A 16047-nucleotide genomic window follows, 5' to 3' on the forward strand; every position below is an offset into this window, starting at 1 on the left:
CCCCCCCCCCCAACCCCCCATTATTTGTTGGTTTGATCATTTTTACACGCACACACGACTAGTGCACAACTTTCAGTGCACTATGTTGTCGTGCACCCGTTTGAGGTCGCAGTGAGCTGTAATGTCACGTAGGCAGTGTCACAGAAAAAGGGGGCGGTGCTAATGAAGCCAAAGGGCCAGGGGGGGGGTTAATGATGCTGAGGGTGGTGATGATGAGGCGTGCAATGACACACACGCACACACAAAATGTGGTAAGGATCAATTTGTACATGCATCCCGCTCCCCCCCATCAATCATATATCCACTTACCCCATCGCGCTGGCTTTTACCGCCTCCTCGTCGTCATCCTCCTTTTCCTTCTCTCGCCTCCATTGACTTTGTCCTGTCAAAACATGACCGGAAAGTTGCTTCAAAATGAAAAGGCTTCAGGATGCTGAAGACATGATTGTATTATACAGTCACATGTTATAATCACTATACAGTGGGGCGAAAAAGTATTTAGTCAGCCACCAATTGTGGCGAGTAGCCATAACACCTTTCTTATCTTTTCTTGTCCCAGGCTTAGGAGGAGAATAGATATGTGGATTCGCTCTGAAGGAGAAGAGGAGTGTTTTCTGATCAACTTGGGCGATGCGATTTGAATGTGTTGTTCATAGATTGGTCTCTCCAAAGCTTTGGAATAAAATGTCAAAATACCTATTCTGTCTGGGATTCATTTAAAATCAGCTTATGTGTCATCAAAAGAACTTGGGGGTGACCAGCAGCTTAAATTCCCTCAGAGGAACATCTGGTCAAAACGCAACAGTTGTCATGAAGACTTTGGAGGTAATTCATGACAAAACAGGCCCAGGGCATAATACTACCACCACCATGCTTGAAGGTAGGGTGGTGTTCCTGGGATTAAAGGCCAAAAAGTTATATTTTGGTTTCATCTGACCACATGACATTCTCCCAATCCTCTGCTGTATCATCCATGTATCCATTTTGGTACAAACTCAACTTGTCGTGTTTGGAGGAAGAAGAATACTGAGTTGCATCCCAAGAACACCATACCTATTGTGAAGCATGAGGGTAGAAACATCATGATTTGGGGCTGTTTTTCTGCTAAGGGGACAGGACGATTGATCCGTGTTAAAGAAAGAATGAATGGGGCCATGTATCGTGAGATTTTGAGCCAAAACCTTCCATTTTCTACCATCATTTACAAATAAATTCTTTAAAATTCTTACATTGTGAATTCCTGGATTCCTGGATTCTGTCTCTCACAGTTGAAGTGTACCTATGATGAAAATTACAGACATCTGTCATCATTTCAAGTGGGAGAACTTGCACAATCGGTAGCTGACTAAATACTTTTTTGCCCCACTGTATTTAAGTATGAAAAAACAACTACCATATTCTACGGACAATAGGGCGCACTGCGGATGAATGGTATATTTTTGATCTGTTTTCCTATACAGTCATGGTCAAAAGTTTACTCACACTTGTGAAAACGTCATGGCTGTCTCGAGTTTCCAATAATTTCTACAACTCTTATTTTTTTGTGACATCACAGGGACAAAGACAAGGCCTTCTGGAGAAAAGTTCTGTGGTCAGATGAAACAAAAATGTAGCTGTTTGGCCACAATACCCAGCAATATGTTTGGAGGAGAAAAGGTAAGGCCTTTAATCTCAGGAACACCAATACTACCTTCAAGCATGGTGGTGGTAGTATTATGCTCTGGGCCTGTTTTGTCATGAATTACCTCTAAAGTCTTCATGACAACTATTGCGTTTTGACCATATGTTCCTCCGAGGGAATTTAAGCTGCTGGTCACCCCCAAGTTCTTTTGATGACACATAAGCTGATTTTAAATTAATCCCAGACAGAATAGGTATTTTGACATTTTATTCCAAAGCTTTGGAGAGAGACCAATCTATGAACAACACATTCAAATCGCATCACCCAAGTTGATCTGAAAACACTCCGGAAGTCCTGTCTTTTTCAATATGCCAATAGCCCCCCTCCCCTTCCCCTTCAGAGGGAATCGACATATCTATTCTCCTCCTAAGCCTGGGACAAGAAAAAATAAGAAGGGTGTTATGGCTCCTCGTCACATTCCAAGCTCAAGGTTAACACATGCACACCACTTAGCTGTTTTCAAATATGACTATGGAAGAAAAGAAATAACTCTTGAATATGAATATATGTAGATATCTATCTCCGTCTTCAGAATCTTCAGCGGGGAGGTTGGGTCTTGAACGCAGTTGGGTGTTCCAACAGGACAATGACCCCAAACACATGTCAAAAGTGGTAAAGGAATGGCTAAATCAGGCTAGAATCAAGGTTTTAGAATGGCCTTACCAAAGTCCTGAATTAAACGTGTGGACAATGCTGAAGAAACAAGTCCATGTCAGAAAACCAAGACATTTAACTGAACTGCACCAATTTTGTCAAGAAGAGTGGTCAAAAATTCAACCAGAAGCTTGTGGATGGCTACCAAAAGTGTCTTATTGCAGTGAAACTTGCCAAGGGACATGTAAGCAAATATTAACATTTTTGACCCAGCACATTTGGTCACATTTTCAGTAGACCCATAATAAATTCATAAAAGAACCAAACTCCATGAATGTTTTTTGTGACCAACAACTATGTGCTCCAATCACTCTATCCCAAAAAATAAGAGTTGTAGAAATTATTGGAAACTCAAGACAGCCATGCCATTATGTTCTTTACAAGTTGGGGCTGTATAGCTCGGTTGGTAGAGTGGCCGTGCCAGCAACCTGAGGGTTCCAGTTTCGATCCCCGCTCCCGCCATCCTAGTCACTGCTGTTGTGTCCTTGGGCAAGACACTTTACCCACCTGATCCCAGTGCCACCCACACTGGTTTAAATGTAACTTAGATATTGGGTTTCACTATGTAATGCAATTTGAGTCACAAGAGAAAAGCGCTATATAAATATAATTCACACGTGTATGTAAACTTTTGACCACAACTGTGTAAGGCGCACCGGATTATAAGGCGCTTTTAAGGAGTCATATCATTATTTATTTTTTATAAGTGTAAAGCACTTCCTTGTGGTCTACATAACATGTAAAAGGTGGTTTTATGGTCAAAATGTTGCATAGATGATGTTTTACGGATCATCTTTGAGCCGCTTTCTGACAGTCTCTTCCGAATGCGCCGTTTTGTATGCGGTCTTATTTACGTGGCTCATCTTCGGCAGCATCTTCTCCCCGTCATCTTTGTTGTAGCGGTGTAGCGTGCAAGGACGGGAGTGGAAGAAGAGTCAAAAGATGGAGCTAACTGTTTTAATGACATTCAGACTATTTAAATAAATAATGGAGCAGCATCTCCTCATCCGGAAACAACATCGCTGGAAATGTGTCCCATGAAAAACCGTCCGACCGTAATTTTCTAATAACTAAAGTTCCTTGGGTGAATAATGTAAACTCAATACACCGGTATGTTTTACTTTTCATGGTGAGTTTACTGGCAGATATAAGTAAGAACTTTACACTACTTTATCTTAGAAATGGCAACAGCGGAGAATGAATGTCACATAACAAGAAGATAGAGAAAAAGAAGACTACGGTGTCGACACGGACTACAAAGGCGGACTCGATAAATTTTTCAGTATTTATGCAGATCCCAAATACAGATCAGCAGGTACCAGAAGGTAAGAAAAGTTTCCTTTGCATTATATTGCGAAACAAAGCGCCAGATAATATGTCTTACCTTATACACACATCATAATAATACTCGTATGTTGAAGGACAGTACCATTCATCAAGCGGTGCGACTTCATAGCTTACCAAAGTCGTACTAAAACATTTTGATAGATTTTTGAGCGCCGTGTGTAATGTTCAGTATTCTCAATAGAACATATCAAATGTTGGTGTTGTTTACTTGAGTCATATTGCAGTCTACGCGTATCTCTTATGTGGGACTGCTACTGCTGCTCACACTTATCATTACCCCATGTACCAAATAAAATTGTTTCGAGGTCGGCAAGCAAAACCTGAATTATTCCATACATTAGGCGCACTGTCGAGTTTTGAGGGGGGAAAAATGATTTTAAGTGTGTCTCTTAGTAGGGAAAATATGGAAAATGTTTTATTTATTATGTATAAATATACAATATACAGTAGTTCCTTTTTTAATGTAGTAATCGTAACATTTTTTATTGCTTTCATTATGTATAAAACACTGTATTTTTTTCTAAAACCTAATCCCGTTTAAGTATTTCTGCTATACATGTTTATTTGTGGATTATTAAATCAACTTTTGTTTGTTTACATTTGTAATTGATTAAAATGCAAAATAAACATTTTTTAGAGGAAAAATGCCTAAAACTATTATAAAAATGTTTTTATTTTTTATTGTTATTGTTTGTTAGGGGAAAATGCCTAAAATATTAAAGAAAAAGAAACCTTTGCGCATCGCTGCAGTGGTTGTGACCCCAAGATGCAGAGACAGTGTGCAGGTAAGCAATGTACAGCTTCAAGAGGGAGTCACCTGAAATGCTTTTCACTTCACAGTTGTGCTTGAAGCTCATTGAGAGAATGCCAAGAGTGTGCAAAAACAGTAATCAGAGCAAAGGGAGGCGATTTTGAAGAAACTAGAATTTAAAACATGTTTTCAGTTATTTAACCTTTTGTTTGTTAAGTACATATAACTCCACATGTCTTCATTAGTAGTGTTGATGCCTTCAGTGATAATCTACAATGTAAATAGGCATGAGAATAAAGAAAACACATAAAGGTTTGTCCAAACTTTTGGCCTGTACTGCATATCAATACACACTTAAGAATAGTGCAGCAGTGAAGTGTACAGGAAGCATCGGCTATAAATCAACTATAATTTGGCATGTAAAGACGGCTGATTGGCAACCAGGAAGAGGTGTGCCTAGATTGAAGATCAGACACAGGTGAGTGGAACAACAGAAAGTGGAGCGAAAATAAGAGCGCTGAAAATAAATTAAAAAAATACAGAAAATAATGAAACACTAGACACTAGGCCGGAATGAGAATCAGCACCTCCAAATCCGAGTCCATGGTTCTCTCCCGGAAAAGGGTGGAGTGCCATCTACGGGTTGGGGAGGAGACCCTGCCCCAAGTGGAGGAGTTCAAGTACCTAGGAGTCTTGTTCACGAGTGGGGGAAGAGTGGATGGTGAGATCGACAGGCGGATCGGTGCGGCGTCTTCAGTAATGCGGACGTTGTACCGATCTGTTGTGGTGAAGAAGGAGCTGAGCCGGAAGGCAAAGCTCTCAATTTACCGGTCGATCTACGTTCCCATCCTCACCTATGGTCATGAGCTTTGGGTCATGACCGAAAGGATAAGATCACGGGTACAAGCGGCCGAAATGAGTTTGGGTCTCTCCCTTAGAGATAGGGTGAGAAGCTCTGTCATCCGGGAGGGACTCAAAGTAAAGCCGCTGCTCCTTCACATCGAGAGGAGCCAGATGAGGTGGTTCGGGCATCTGGTCAGGATGCCACCCGAACGCCTCCCTAGGGAGGTGTTTAGGGCACGTCCAACCGGTAGGAGGCCACGGGGAAGACCCAGGACACGTTGGGAAGACTATGTCTCCCGGCTGGCCTGGGAACGCCTCGGGATCCCCCGGGAAGAGCTAGACGAAGTGGCTGGGGAGAGGGAAGTCTGGGCTTCCCTGCTTAGGCTGCTGCCCCCGCGACCCGACCTCGGATAAGCGGAAGAAAATGGATGGATGGATGGATAGACAAAGTCAGGCCTGACATTTCAGGAAGAATGGCATTTTTTTCATTATATATTTTTTTGATTAGAGGGAAAAAAGCCTAAAATCTTTTAATATTTTATCCAAAATGTTTATTAAGGGAAAGTGCCTAAAATATGTTTATCTTCTATTTAAACATCTATTATAAGTGAGGGAAGGCCTGTGTTTTGCAATGATAATAATAATAATAAAAAACAACCACACATATTTGTTTAGTAGGGGGTAAATGGCTAAAATGAACATATGATATTTTCTAAGGCAGTGGCTCTCAACCTTTTTTCAGTGATGTACCCCCTGTGAACATTTTTTTAATTCAAGTACCCCCTAATCAGAGCAGAGCATTTTTGGTTGAAAAAAAGAGATAAAGAAGTAAAATACAGCACTATGTCATCAGTTTCTGATTTATTAAATTGTATAAAAGTGCAAAATATTGCTCATTTGTAGTGGTCTTTCTTCAACTATTTGGAAAAAAAGATATGAAAATAACTAAAAACTTGTTTAAAAATAAACAAGTGATTCAATTATAAATAAATATTTCGACACATAGAAGTAATCATCAACTTAAAGTGCCGTTTTTGGGGATTGTAATAGAAATCCATCTGGAATAATCAACTTCATTCTAAACATTTCTTCAGATCAATATTTATGGAACATGTCCACAAAAAAACTCTAGCTGTCAACACTGAATGTTGCATTGTTGCATTCCTTTTCACAGTTTATGGACTTACATTCATATTTTGTAGAAGTATTATTCAATAAATATATTTATAAAGGATTTTTGAATTGTTGCTATTTTTAGAATATTTTTAAAAAATCTCACGTACCCCTTGGCATACCTTTAAGTACCCCCAGGGGTACGCGTATCCCCATTTGAGAACCACTGTTCTTAGGGAAAAAAATCAAAAATGCTAAAAAAAAAAATACGGTAAAATGCCTAACAATATAAAAAAAATTTTAGATATATATATATATTTACATTTATTTTTATTGAATTTTTTTTTTGTGCCTAAAACGAAAAAAAAAAAAAGAAAAAAAAAGTTTTTTACGTTAAAATGCCTAACAATATAAAAACATTTGTTTATATATCCATCCATTTTCTACCGCTTATTCCCTTATATTGACGTTTATTTTTATTGAAAAAAATAGCCTAAAACGAAAAAAAAGAAAAAAAGTTTTTTACGGTAAAATGCCTAACAATATAAAAACATTTATGTATATATATATATATATATATTGACGTTTATTTTTATTGAAAAAAAAATAGCCTAAAACGAAAAAAACAAAACAAAAAAAAAAGGTCATTCATGTTTTTGGGTCTTTTTATGTTCAGGCAGCACCAAATTTGGATTGTCGTTCTTTCTTCCTCTCAGTCAGAATGAAAAGCGCACAGTAGGCTCAGGAGGTAAAAATAATACTGTTGCATATGTGGAAGGTCAGGTTTATTTTTATACGAGTCAATAAATAATCCTGCAAATAAATAATCCTGTTAAGAGGCCATTTTAAAATGAATGAATGAAGGAAAAAGCTACTGAGCAGAAATAGATGAACCTAATCTCTTTCTCTCTCTCACACACACACACACACCCACACACACACACACACACAAACATTTACATGGTAATCACCCCTGAGTCTCTCAGGGGGCCCCGTGGGACCAGAGGGCGAAGATGGTCTGAGAAGAGTCCCAGTTGTCCCATTGAAAAGATCATTAGCTTGCTTAGTGTAATCCACAACAAGACGCCCGTGTGTGTGTGTGTGTGTGTGTGTGTGTCACTTGTGTAGCCGTGCGTTAAGCGGCTGTTCAATTGACTCCAGGGCCCCTGTGTGACGTGGGCATTAGCTTTATTGCTGGGATCTAAGGGGTTGTTTAGCGACAGCTGGGATTTGGACCCCGGGGACCGAGCCTGATGATTGGTGATAGCGGACATAAATGAAACAGGAAATAGGCGTTCAATCGTACGGCCGGGAGGGCTGTGGTACCGAAAAAAAACCTGAATTAATTGAAAAAATACTGCCTTTAAGTAAATTTTTAAGACAAGGGGGTCCAAAGTGCGGCTCAGGGGCCTTTTTTGGGGGGGGGGCCCTTTGCCTATTCTAAAAAATAAAATAAATTGGATGTAATGAAGCTATATTAATACATGTTGTACACTAATTTGCAAAGCTTGTTTTAGTAGGGCTCTAATTCTTTTGGCGTCACACAATTCAAATCGATTCTTAGGAGGAACAATTTCATTCACAATCAATTCTTCATTCAAAACGATTCAAAATCAGTATTTTTTTTTAATACCATTAAGTGCTAATTATATGATTAATGACATTTCTCCATAAAAAAAAGAACAATTCTGATCAATTTCTGCATTATTGTTCTGCAATTTGTTTAATATAATTATACCAACACATGTATTAAAGTGGCTGGACAAGACAGATTTAAAAAATAAAAACAAACTATCAATTAAAAAAAAATTATTCATTAGAAATAGGTAATGCAATTCATTCAAAAACAATAGACAGGACTCAGTAATGTCTTATTTATGGACAATAAGAAAAAACATACATGTATGTATTTTGTAGGGGTGCATACATTTTTTTTATTCTTAATCATTCTGATCTTAAATCAATTAGAAATGTTCAAAAATGTGTATAAAAAAATATATAAGTATAAATATGCAATTTTTTTTATTTTTGTAAAAAAACAATCATCCATCCATCCATCCATTTTCTACCGCTTATTTCCTTTTGGGGTCGCGGGGGGCGCTGGCGCCTATCTCAGCTACAATCGGGCGGAAGGCGGGGTACACCCTGGACAAGTCGCCACCTCACCGCAGGGCCAACACAGATAGACAGACAACATTCACACTCACATTCACACACTAGGGCCAATTTTAGTGTTGCCAATCAACAAAAACAAAAAAAAAACAATCAATTTCTAAAAAAATGTTATTAGGCAAAATCTATACAAGGAGAAATAACTTTTCTAACCTGTTTTGTAAATGTTTAATTATAATTACTTTTTCAAATAATACATTGAGAGAATCGATTCTGAAGTGAGGTGTCAACCCAGGAATTTTAAATTTTGAACCCAGAAAAACTGCTTATTTTCAGTTCAAATATAAGGAATTTGAATATATATATATATATATATATATATATATATATATATATATGTCTTGATTGGATTATCCAGAGAATAGTGCTCGATACCGTGGTAGAGCGCAATATGTAGGTGTGGGGAAAAAAAAAAAAAAAAAAAAATCATCTCCTGATGATTGAGGGAACCCCTCATGAAACAGATCTGTAGAGATGAAGTAGTCTTGTGATTTTTTTTCCCACACCTACACATATATACATATATATGTATATATATATATATATATATATATATACATACATACATACATACAAAAGGGCTGCGAATCTTTGGGTGTCCCACGATTCGATTCAATATCGATTAATGTGTCGCGATTCCTTTATATATCGTTTTTTTTCGATTCAATGCTATTCGAGATTCAAAAACGATATTTTTCCGATTCAAAACGATTCTGTATTCATTCAATACATAGGATTTCTGCAGGATCTACCCCAGTCTGCTGACATGCTAGCAGAGTAGTAGATTTAACAACAAAAAGCTTTTATAATTGTAAAGGACAATGTTTTATCAACTGATTGCAATAACGTAAATTTGTTTGAACTATTAAACGAACCAAAAATGTGACTTATTTTATCTTGATGCAAGTGTAAGCCACTGTGACACTATTGTTCTTTTTTTTTATTTTTTTATAAATGTCTAATGATAATGTCAATGAGGGATTTTTAATCACTGCTATGCTGAAATTATAAATAACATTAATACTGTTGTTGATAATATTAATTTTATCAACTGCTCTGTTTATTGCAGTTCTGAGTAGTGCTGGGTCAGGTTTGGTTTTGGAATTGGATTGCATTGTTATGGTATTGCTGTGTATTGTTTTGTTGTATTGATGATAAAAAAATAAATACAAATAAAATAAAATAAAAAAATCGATTAAAAAAAAAAGAGAATCGATTCTGAATCGCACAACGTGAGAATCACGATTCGTATTCGAATCGATTTTTCCCCAAATCCCTAATACATACATACATACATACATACATATATATATATATATATATATACATATATATATATATATATATATATATATGCATATCAATCAATCAATCAATGTTTACTTATATAGCCCTAAATCACTAGTGTCTCAAAGGGCTGCACAAACCACAACACAAAGTTAAATCCATATTGGATCCAACACAGTCGCGAGAGTCCAGTCCAAAGCGGATCCAACACAGCAGCGAGAGTACCGTTCACAGTGGAGCCAGCAGGAAACCATCCCAAGCGGAGGCGGATCAGCAGCGCAGAGATGTCCCCAGCCGATACACAGGCAAGCAGTACATGGCCACCGGATCGGACTGGATCGGACCGGACCCCCTCCACAGGGGAGAGTGGGACGAACATAGGATATATATATATATATATATATATATATATATATATATATATATGTATATGTATATGTATATGTATGTATATGTATATGTATATGTATGTATATATATAAATAAAAGAAAATAAAAGAAAAACATTATTTTTAGTTTTATTTCCAAAACAAAGAACAATTTTTGTTGATTGTTTTCCTTTCGAAAAAACAATTAAATCAGGCATATACTAAGTGAGTCAAGCAGATACTAAGTAAATCAATATCTAGGGTTTTTCTTTTCCAATAAAAATTAAATGTGTAAGAAAAAACTGGAAAAACATCCAAAAATATGGAGATATTGTACATAGTTTTCCACCCCCATGCTTCACAGTAGGTGTGGTGTTCTTGGGATGCAACTCAGTATTCTTCTTCCTCCAAACACGATGAGTTGAGTTTATACCAAAAAGTTCTATTTTGGTTTCATCTGACCACATGACATTCTCCCAATCCTCTGCTGTATCATCCATGTATCCATTTTGGTATAAACTCAACTTGTCGTGTTTGGAGGAAGAAGAATACTGAGTTGCATTCCAGGAACACCAAACCTACTGTGAAGCATGGGGGTGGAAACATCATGCTTTGGGGCTGTTTTTCTGCTAAGGGGACAGGACGATTGATCCGTGTTAAGGAAAGAATGAATGGGGCCATGTATCGTGAGATTTTGAGCCAAAACCTCCTTCCATCAGTGAGAGCTTTACATGGTTGACCAAATACTTATTTTCCACCATAATTTACAATTAAATTCTTTAAAATTCCTACAATGTGAATTCCGGGATTTTTTTCCACATTCTGTCTCTCACAGTTGAAGTGTACCTATGATGAAAATTACAGACCTCTGTCATCATTTTAAGTGGGAGAACTTGCACAATCGCTGGCTGGGTTATTTTGATTTGACAACCCAGTGTATGAGTTGCGAGTGTTGGGTTGAATTTTGGAGTATTTTTTATGAAGAGCAACCCATTTTTTGGGTTATAAGGGTATTATTTTAACTCAATTTCTGTGTTTTTTAAAACCATGAACCATTTTTGCATTGTTTTTCAATGAGTAACGCATTTTTGAGTGAAAGGCTTTTTTGTTGTTGTTAAAAAGTTAGTTTTTTTCTTGAAGGACATTTTATTAACATTATTTACAATCACACATCTTACATTCATGAAAATATATGAGCATGCTGTATAGAACTACTATGACCATACACGGCAATTTTTGTAAAGAAATGTCACTCATATATCTTGCTTTTGAGTATATTTTATTGGAAGAAAAACATTTTGATCAGTCGTTGGGGAAGGGTAAGACAAACCAGCAGTCAAATTAATAGTTTTTAATCAACTATTAGGTCAAGGAGTACTAAACTGCGCAAAAAAATAGTTGGGTTTGGTATAACCCAATAGTTGGGTTTGGAATAACCCAAAAGTTTGGTTTGTAATAACCCAAAAGTTGAGTTTGGAATAACCCAAAAGTTGGGTGTGGAATAACGCAATAGTTGGGTGTGGAATAACCCAATAGTTTGGTTTGGATTAACCCAATAGTTGGGTTTGGAATAACCCAATAGTTGGGTTTGGAATAACCCAATAGTTGGGTTTGGAATAACCCAATAGTTGTGTTTGGAATAACCCAAAAGTTGAGTTTGGAATAACCCAAAAGTTGGGTTTGGAATAACCCAATAGTTGGGTTTGGAATAACCCAATAGTTGGGTTTGGAATAACCCAAAAGTTGAGTTTGGAATAACCCAAAAGTTGAGTTTGGAATAACCCAAAAGTTGGGTTTGGAATAACCCAATAGTTGGGTTTGGAATAACCCAATAGTTGGGTTTGGAATAGCCCAATAGTTGGGTTTGGAATAACCCAAAAGTTGAGTTTGGAATAACCCAAAAGTTGGGTTTGGAATAACCCAAAAGTTGAGTTTGGAATAACCCAAAAGTTGAGTTTGGAATAACCCAAAAGTTGGGTTTGGAATAACCCAAAAGTTGAGTTTGGAATAACCCAAAAGTTGGGTGTGGAATAACCCAAAAGTTGGGTTTGGAATAACCCAAAAGTTGAGTTTGGAATAACCCAATAGTTGGGTTTGGAATAACCCAAAAGTTGAGTTTGGAATAACCCAAAAGTTGAGTTTGGAATAACCCAAAAGTTGGGTTTGGAATAACCCAAAAGTTGAGTTTGGAATAACCCAAAAGTTGGGTTTGGAATAACCCAAAAGTTGGGTTTGGAATAACCCAAAAGTTGGGTTTGGAATAACCCAAAAGTTGAGTTTGGAATAACCCAAAAGTTGGGTGTGGAATAACCCAAAAGTTGGGTTTGGAATAACCCAAAAGTTGAGTTTGGAATAACCCAATAGTTGGGTTTGGAATAACACAATAGTTGGGTTTGGAATAACCCAAAAGTTGAGTTTGGAATAACCCAATAGTTGGGTTTGGAATAACCCAAAAGTTGAGTTTGGAATAACCCAAAAGTTGGGTGTGGAATAACCCAAAAGTTGGGTTTGGAATAACCCAAAAGTTGAGTTTGGAATAACCCAAAAGTTGGGTGTGGAATAACACAATAGTTGGGTTTGGAATAACCCAAAAGTTGAGTTTGGAATAACCCAAAAGTTGGGTGTGGAATAACCCAATAGTTGGGTTTGGAATAAGCCAACATTGTAGTCAGCATAACTCTGCCTTTGTGTTAAATAAAGTAAACCCAATAATTTGGTTTGGAATAACCCAACATTAAGTTACCATAACTCAACATTTTGGTTAAATAATTAAACACAAAAGTTGGGTTTTCTGAACCAGCAGTTGGGTTACAATTTGGTTATTTTTTAACCCAACTTTTTTTAGTGTGTAGATGTGTCAGGAAGATATGGAAATGTATGTTTTAATGGTGTCAAATGTGTTATTTTGCAGTAAAAAAATAATATGATATGATAGAAAATAATATAAGTTTGAAAAAAAAAAATAGTATAACAAGGTTTTACATAAAGCAAGGGTGTTTAAAGTGTTGCCTGAGAGTCAATTGCAGCCAATAGCTCAGATCTAGCCTTAGACTTAGATTGGTCACATCTAGTCTTAGACTTAGATTGGTCACATCTAGTCTTAGACTTAGATTGGTCACATCTAGTCTTAGACTTAGATTGGTCACATCTAGTCTTAGACTTAGATTGGTCACATCTAGTCTTAGACTTAGATTGGTCACGTCTAGTCTTAGACTTAGATTGGTCACATCTAGTCTTAGACTTAGATTGGTCACATCTAGCCTTAGACTTAGATTGGTCACATCTAGCCTTAGACTTAGATTGGTCACATCTAGTCTTAGACTTAGATTGGTCACATCTAGCCTTAGACTTAGATTGGTCACATCTAGTCTTAGACTTAGATTGGTCACATCTAGCCTTAGACTTAGATTGGTCACATCTAGTCTTAGACTTAGATTGGTCACATCTAGTCCTAGACTTAGATTGGTCACATCTAGTCTTAGACTTAGATTGGTCACATCTAGTCTTAGACTTAGATTGGTCACATCTAGTCTTAGACTTAGATTGGTCACATCTAGTCTTAGACTTAGATTGGTCACATCTAGTCTTAGACTTAGATTGGTCATATCTAGTCTTAGACTTAGATTGGTCATATTTAGTCTTAGATTTAGATTGGTCACATCTAGTCTTAGACTTAGATTGGTCATATTTAGTCTTAGATTTAGATTGGTCACATCTAGTCTTAGACTTAGATTGGTCACATCTAGTCTTAGACTTAGATTGGTCAAATCTAGTCTTAGACTGGTCACATCTAGTCTTAGACTTAGATTGGTCACATCTCGTCTTAGACTTAGATTGGTCATATCTAGTCTTGGACTTAGATTGGTCATATTTAGTCTTAGATTTAGATTGGTCACATCTAGTCTTAGACTTAGATTGGTCACATCTAGTCTTAGACTTAGATTGGTCACATCTAGTCTTGGACTTAGATTGGTCACATCTAGTCTTAGACTTAGATTGGTCACATCTAGCCTTAGACTTAGATTGGTCACATCTAGTCTTAGACTTAGATTGGTCACATCTAGTCTTGGACTTAGATTGGTCACATCTAGTCTTAGACTTAGATTGGTCACATCTAGTCTTAGACTTAGATTGGTCACATCTAGTCTTAGACTTAGATTGGTCACATCTAGTCTTAGATTTAGATTGGTCACATCTAGTCTTAGACTTAGATTGGTCACATCTAGTCTTAGACTTAGATTGGTCACATCTAGTCTTAGACTTAGATTGGTCACATCTAGTCTTAGACTTAGATTGGTCATATCTAGCCTTAGACTTAGATTGGTCACATCTAGTCTTAGACTTAGATTGGTCACATCTAGTCCTAGACTTAGATTGGTCACATCTAGTCTTAGACTTAGATTGGTCACATCTAGTCTTAGACTTAGATTGGTCACATCTAGTCTTAGACTTAGATTGGTCACATCTAGTCTTAGACTTAGATTGGTCACATCTAGTCTTAGACTTAGATTGGTCACATCTAGTCTTAGACTTAGATTGGTCATATCTAGTCTTAGACTTAGATTGGTCATATTTAGTCTTAGATTTAGATTGGTCACATCTAGTCTTAGACTTAGATTGGTCATATTTAGTCTTAGATTTAGATTGGTCACATCTAGTCTTAGACTTAGATTGGTCACATCTAGTCTTAGACTTAGATTGGTCAAATCTAGTCTTAGACTGGTCACATCTAGTCTTAGACTTAGATTGGTCACATCTAGTCTTAGACTTAGATTGGTCACATCTAGTCTTAGACTTAGATTGGTCACATCTAGTCTTAGACTTAGATTGGTCATATCTAGTCTTAGACTTAGATTGGTCACATCTAGTCTTAGACTTAGATTGGTCACATCTAGTCTTAGACTTAGATTGGTCATATCTAGTCTTAGACTTAGATTGGTCATATTTAGTCTTAGATTTAGATTGGTCACATCCAGTCTTAGACTTAGATTGGTCACATCTAGTCTTAGACTTAGATTGGTCACATCTAGTCTTAGACTTAGATTGGTCACATCTAGTCTTAGACTTAGATTGGTCACATCTAGTCATAGACTTAGATTGGTCACATCTAGTCTTAGACTTAGATTGGTCATATCTAGTCTTAGACTTAGTTTGGTCATATTTAGTCTTAGATTTAGATGAGTCACATCTAGTCTTAGACTTAGATTGGTCACATCTAGTCCTAGACTTAGATTGGCCACATCTAGTCTTACACATAGATTAGTCACATCTAGCCTTAGACTTAGATTGGTCAAATCTAGTGCCAATCTAAGCTCAAGATCAATATCTGGCTCCCTTCAAAGAGCCATTAATCATCTTTTTTTTAATTATATATTATTTTCACATTTTTTAGTGTCTAAAAAAAGGGTAATTGTCCAGCTCAAGGATCAAATTTGCAAAACCTAAAAAAACAAACATTTGTACACATATTTTTTGGCATAAACGTATGATAAACAGCACACATTCATTCGCAATGACTTTGGATGTTAAAAAAACAACAACATCTGAACATGTATCCATGAAAATATGGAGAAGCTGCATTTTGAGAAAGCAATAAAACACAATTTTGAGCACCCACTAAAAAGTCACAACGGCCTAAGACTTTGGTTTATTTTGACATTTGAAGTGAAGTAACTAGTTTATTAAACACACTGGCTTGCGGCTAGTATTTGTGTGTGTTTTCTGTGTGTGTGTGTGTGTGTGTGTGTGTGTGTGTGTCTCTGAGTGTGTGTGTGGCCTCTTTCAACCAGCGTGACCTCGCCAATCAGCGGTCTCGCTCTTTCCAAACGCTC

General features: G+C 36.9%; 1 long non-coding RNA gene across 1 annotated transcript in view; it reads right to left on the reverse strand.

Annotated features, from left to right (window-relative positions):
• Positions 1-309: 309 nt before the first annotated feature.
• LOC133545280 (uncharacterized) overlaps positions 310-16047 on the reverse strand; it is a 66625-nt gene continuing 50887 nt past the window's right edge. Inside the window, exons 2-3 of the long non-coding RNA XR_009804790.1 lie at positions 1230-1279; positions 310-382 (exon numbers count right to left, since the gene is read on the reverse strand). This is a non-coding gene — a long non-coding RNA (uncharacterized LOC133545280). The remainder of the gene's footprint in view (positions 383-1229; positions 1280-16047) is intronic.

The sequence above is a fragment of the Nerophis ophidion genome, linkage group LG28 (assembly GCF_033978795.1).
Source record: "Nerophis ophidion isolate RoL-2023_Sa linkage group LG28, RoL_Noph_v1.0, whole genome shotgun sequence".
Taxonomy (NCBI): Eukaryota; Metazoa; Chordata; class Actinopteri; order Syngnathiformes; family Syngnathidae; genus Nerophis; species Nerophis ophidion.